The sequence below is a fragment of the Sapajus apella genome, unplaced genomic scaffold (genome assembly GCF_009761245.1).
Source record: "Sapajus apella isolate SASKATOON/1434 unplaced genomic scaffold, GSC_monkey_1.0 scaffold158, whole genome shotgun sequence".
Taxonomy (NCBI): Eukaryota; Metazoa; Chordata; class Mammalia; order Primates; family Cebidae; genus Sapajus; species Sapajus apella.
Window position 1 is genome coordinate 2323851 of NW_022437098.1, and position 6417 is coordinate 2330267.

Here is a 6417-nt window from a genome sequence, read left to right on the forward strand (position 1 = left end):
CTCGGGGGCTCACACCTGTAATCCCAGCACTTTGGGAGGCAGAGGCTGTGGATCACTTGAGGCCAGGAATTTCATACCAGCCTGGACAACATGATAAAACCCCACCTCTACTACAAATACAAGAATTAGGCCAGGCACGGTGGCTCCCGCCTGTAATCCCAGCACTTTGGGAGGCCGAAGCAGGCGGATCACGAGGTCAGGAGTTTGAGACCAGCCTAGCCAATATGGTGAAAACCTGTCTCTACCAAAGATACAAAAAAATTAACCTGGCATGGTGGTGTGTGCCTGTAATTTCATCTACTCAGGAGGCTAAGGCAGGAGAATTGCTTGAACCCGGGAGATGGAGGTTTCAGTGAGCCAATATCACACCATTGCACTCCTGCCTGGGTGACAGGGTGAGACTCTGTCTCAAAACAAACAAACACCACAAAAATTAGCCAGACATGGTGGTTCACACCTGTAATCCCAGCTACTCAGGAGGCTGAGGTGGAAGGATCACTTGAACCCAGGAGTTCCAGGTTGCCCTGAGCCATGATGGTACCATTGCACTCCAGTCTGGGTGACAGGGTGAGACCCTATCCCAAAAATGAAAACAAAAACAAATAGGGGCCAGGAACAGTGACTCATGCCTGTAATCCCAGCACCTTGGGAGGCCAAGGCGAGTGGATCACTTGAGGTCAGGAGTTTAAGACGCGCCTGGCCAATATGGTAAAACCCCAACTCTACTTAAAATACAAAAACTAGGCCGGGCGCGGTGGCTCAAGCCTGTAATCCCAGCACTTTGGGAGGCCGAAGCAGGCGGATCACGAGGTCAGAAGTTTGAGACCAGCCTAGCCAATATGGTGAAAACCTGTCTCTACCAAAGATACAAAAAAATTAGCCTGGCATGGGGGTGCGTGCCTGTAATTTCATCTACTCAGGAGGCTGAGGCAGGAGAATTGCCTGAACCCAGGAGGCGGAGGTTGCGGTGAGCCGAGATCACGCCATTGCACTCCAGCCTGGGTAACAAGAGCGAAACTCCATCTCAAAAAAAAAAACAAAAAAAAAAACAAAAACTAGCTGGGCGTGGTGGTGTGCGCCTGTAATCCCAGTTACTTGGGAGGCTGAGGCAGGGGAAATCGCTTGAACTCTGGAGACAGAGGTTGTAATGAGCAGAGATCACAGCACTGTACTCCAGTCGGGGCCACAGAGCGAGACTCCACCTCAATTAAAAGAAAAGAAAAGAGGCCGGGCGCGGTGGCTCAAGCCTGTAATCCCAGCATTTTGGGAGGCCGAGGCGGGTGGATCACGAGGTCAGGAGATCGAGACCATCCTGGTCAACATGGTGAAACCCCGTCTCTACTAAAAATACAAAAAAAAAACATTAGCTGGGCATGGTGGCGCGTGCCTGTAATCCCAGCTACTCAGGAGATTGAGGCAGGAGAATTGCCTGAACCCAGGAGGCGGAGGTTGCGGTGAGCCGAGATCGCGCCATTGCACTCCAGCCTGGGTAACAAGAGTGAAACTCCGTCTCAAAAAAAAAAAAAAGAAAAAGAAAAGAAAGGAAAAATAAATAATCCAAAAATAAGCATAAATCTCCACTTCCGTGGTTCACAAGGGAGAGAGCATTTTAAATCATCGTGCTTAATAATTTCAGTGTCTTCTTCTGGCTTCTCATGATACTGGGACGCCTAATTTTACAAAATAAATTAGACCTCTTATAATCTGACCACAAAGCAGAATCAGCTATGTCTGAGGTACTTTTATTTAAACCAAGACCATATAGAACTTTGAAATTAAAGTCTCTTATTATTTTCTGAATTCTTGGGCAATGCAGTCTCTCATCGCCTCATTTTTCTAAGTGGAAAGGAGACCTTATGAACATTTATTAAACTTCTCTTCAGGGTAAACTCGATCCACCTGAGACAGGTGGATCACCTGAAGTCAGGAGTTCAAGACCAGCCTGGCCAACATGGTGAGACCCATTTCTACCAAAAATACAAAAGTTAGCTGGGAACGGTGGTAGATCCTTGTAATCCCAGCTACCCAGGAGGCTGGCAGGAGAATCGCTTGAACTCGGGAGGCGGAGGTTGCAGTGAGCAGAGATCGCGCCACTGCACTCTAGCCTGGGCAGCAGAGTGAGACTCCATCTAAAAAAAAAAAAAAATTGTGATTTCAGCAGCCCCAAAGCCAGTGAGTTACCTCAGTTGATTGTTCGCAGGCAGTTACAGGGTGGAGCTCTTGCTCTACTCTTTCTCATCATCTCACTACTGCATTTGACTAGCCTTTCTTTTTCTTCTTCTTTTTTCTTTTTGGTTTTTTTCCTGTCTATGTAGGGAGAATGTGGTCTAGCTATATTGCCCAGGCAGGTCTTGAACTCCTGGGCTCAAGCTATCCTGCCGCCTCTGCCTCCCTAAGAGCTGGGATTATAGGCGTGAGCCACAGCGCCCAGCTCATTTTCTTTCTTTTTAAGTGTAATTTCAACCATGGGACATTTCCTACTGTGTCTACTTTCAATGAACTTTACAAAAAAAAAAAATGGAGGTATAATTAACATACAATAAAATATTTTCAATGTTAGTTCAATGAGTTTAAATTATATACGTTTTTATAACCACCGTTCAAAAAGATGATATGGGAACAACAGGCTTTTAAAAAAAGCCATCCGGCCGGGCACAGTGGCTCACACCTGTAATCACAGCACTTTGGGAGGCCGAGGCGGGTGTATCATGAGGTCAAGAGATTGAGACCATCCTGGCCAACATGGTAAGAACTCATCTCTACTAAAAATACAAAAATTAGCTGGGTGTGGTGGTGCGCACCTGTAGTCCCAGCTACTCAGGAGACTGAGGCAGGAGAATCGCTTGAGCCAGGGAGGCAGTGGATGTGATGAGCCGAGCTCACGCCATTGCACTCCAGCCTGGGCAACAATAGCCAACCTCCAACTCAAAAAAAGAAAAAAAAAAAATGCCATCCATGCAAAGCTAAGCCTGGTTCCCTGGTCAGCTCTGTCTCCAAACCTTCTCTTAATGCATCCTCCTCCTCTTGTTACTCTCTCATCTCTCCATCTCTCTCACATCTCTCCATCTCTCTCACACACATCTCTCCTTCTCTCTCGCCGCTCTCCATCTCTGACACCTCTTTGGCACCAGACCTCAGTTCTGGAAACACCTCTGGCCTGCTCACTCTGACCGAGTTGGACGGGCTCTGCTGGCTGGAGGCTTGGTTCTCTTCTTCAGACAGAACATCGCTGTTCTCTCTTGGGCTCTGCAACATTTGCTACAGATCCAAGTTGTCCTTGCCTTTGGCCCCCGCTGCCAGGCTCACCCCACTAGGCCTCCTCCCTCAGAGGAATGGAGAAGGCGGGAGGGAGCCTGCTTCACAGTTATAATCAGTGGAAATCGTTGGGTAAGGGTAATCCAAGGTAGCTAACAGTCTCCTCTATCCTCTCCACATGGTTTTCTTTCCAGTCATTGCAGCACAAGAAAGACGTCCTTGTCTGACGCTCCCCTTATCCACACAATTAGAAGTAAATTAAAGGCATCAATTTCAAGTCACTTCTGTAGCTGTGGAAGGGTAAGAGCAATTTATTCTTTATCTCCTGTTGTGGCTGGAAAGAAAATTTCTTGCAACGACTTTCCTGGTTTTGGAAGAGAACCAGCAAGCAATTCTAATATATTGGGTGATTTTTCTTCTTACAAATTCTTCCGCATGTGGGGAAATCCTAGGGCACTGGGTTCCCACTCTTATTCAAAGTTTTCCTTAGGAAAGAGGAGACCGGAAATGACCAAAAAGGACAGATCTATACTTTTAAATTCTCAGGTGGTGGGAAGTTTTTCTCTGTTCATGATATTTTTTTCTCTTCAGTCATACCAGAGCATATATTTGGACAGATTAGGTTGGATTCTCTATTAATTTCCTCCTTACTATTTTATTTTTATTTTTTGAGATGGAGTTTCACTCTTGTTGCCCAAGCTGGAGTGCAATGGCACGATCTCAGCTCACCACAACCTCTGCCTCCTGGGTTCAGACGATTCTCCTGCCTCAGCCTCCTGAGTAGCTGGGATTACAGGCATGCGCCACCAGGCCTGGCTAATTTTATATTTTTAGTAGAGATGTGGTTTCTCCATGTTGGTCAGGCTGGTCTCAAACTCCCAACCTCAGGTGATCACCCACCCTGGCCTCCCAAAGTGCTGGGATTACAAGTTTGAGCCACTGAGTCTGGCCTTTTTCCATTTTTAAATGCAGATTCAAATGAGCAGTGAATTATTTTATCCAAAGTTAGGGGCCATACAAAAGAAAAAAAATACAGAAGGCTAAAATGGATCCTTTTTTTTTTTTTTTTGAGATGGAGTCTCACTCTGTCACCCAGGCTGGAGTGCAATGGCGTGATCCTGGCTCACTTCAACCTCCGCCTCCCAGGTTCAAACGATTCTCCTGCCTCAGCCTCCTGAGTAGCTGGGATTACAGGCATGTGCCACCGCACCCAGCTAATTTTTGTATTTTTAGTAGAGATGGGGTTTCAACATTTTGGCTAGGCTGGTCTCGAACTCCTGACCTTGTGATCCACCCGCCTGAGCCTCCCAAAGTGCTGGGATTACAGGTGTGAGCCACCGTGCCCGGCCGGTTAAAATGGATCCTTATATAGGCAATCAGCTTCTAGAAATAAAAGCAAATGATTATTTAACAATATTTATCTAAAGAAAGGCAATTTGTTTTCACATTTAATATATTAATTATTTCAGTCTGTGCATTATTAAATATTACATATGTTTTGGGAGATTAAGTTTGGAAGATCGTTTGAGCCCAGGAATTGGAGACCAGCCTGGGCAACATAGCAAGATCCCATCTTTACAAAAACTTTTAAAAATTAGCCCAGCGTGGTGGTGTGCACCTGTAGTCTCAGTTCCTCAGGAGGCTGAGTTGGGAGGAATGCTTGAGCCCTGGAGTTTGAGGCTGCAGTGAGCCAGGATCATACCACTGCGCTCCAGCTTGAGCCACAGAGTGAGACTCTCGAGAGTCCAAGGTGGACAAATCACCTGAGATACAGAGTTGGAGACCAGCCCGGCCAACGTGGGGAAACCCCATCTCTATTAAAAGTACAAAATTAGCTGAACCCAGGAGGCAGAGGTTGCACTGAGCCAAGATCATGCCACTGCACTCCAACCTGGGTGACAGAGTGAGACTCTGTCTCAGAAAAAAAAAAAAAAAAAAAAAAAAAAAAAAAATTAGCTGGGTGTGGTGGTGCACACCTATAGTCCCAACAGCTTGGGAGGCTGATGTGGGAAGATTGCTTGAGCCCAGAAGTTCAAGGCTATGATTGTGCCACTTCACTCTGTCCTAGGCGACAGAGGGAGACCCAAGTCTTTAAAACAAATAAGTAAATGAATAAACATTAAAAAGGCATGCATCTGACTTAAATCTAGCTGCCAAAATAACATTAAAATATATTTAGAAAATTAAAGTGGGCCAGATGTGGTGGCTCATGCCTGTAATCCCAGCACTCTGGGAGGCTGACGCGGGTGGATCACCTGAGGTCAGGAGTTTGAGACCAGCTTGGCCAACATGGTGAAACCCTGTCTCTACTAAAAATACAAAAATTAGCTGAGTGTGGTAGTGGGTACCTCTAATTCCAGCTACTTGAGAGGCTAAGGCAGGAGAATCACTTGAACCCGGGAGGGGGAGATTGCAGTGAGCCGAGATCCTGCCATTGCAGGATCTTCAGCCTGTGCAACAAGAGTGAAACTCTGTCTCAAACAAGAAAATTAAAGTACAGAATTTGGGAATCAGACTTGTCCTTTGCCCAGCATGTCCATCTCCCGGACCCTGCTCTTCCGTGCTCTCCAGTAAACTTTTCAAGTGGCAAATCTAATTGTATCATTTTATCAAATAAAATTTGCTGTCCCATTTAGGGAATGTTTCCTTCTACTTGATTTTCTCTTCTGGATGATCCTACACATTTTTCTTTTTTTTTTTGAGACGGAGTTTCGCTCTCGTTACCCAGGCTGGAGTGCAATGGCATGATCTTGGCTCACCACAACCTCCGTCTCCTGGGTTCAAGCAATTCTCCTGCCTCAGCCTCCCGAGTAGTTGGGACTACAGGCGCGTGCCACCATGCCCAGCTAATTTTTGTATTTTTTAGTAGAGACGGGGTTTCACCATGTTGACCAGGATGGTCTTGATCTCTTGACCTCGTGATCTACCCGTCTCAGTCTCCCAAAGTGCTGGGATTATAGGCTGGGATTATAGGCGTGAGCCACTGTGCCCGGCCAATCCTACACATTTTTAAGAGAGTGACTTTTTGGTTTTTTTTTTAGTTAGAAAAATTTCAAACCTGACTGGGTGTGGTGGCTCATGCCTGTATCAGAGCACTTTGGGAGACCAAGGCGGGCAGATCACTTGAAGTCAGAAGTTTGAGACCAGCCTGGCCAACATGGC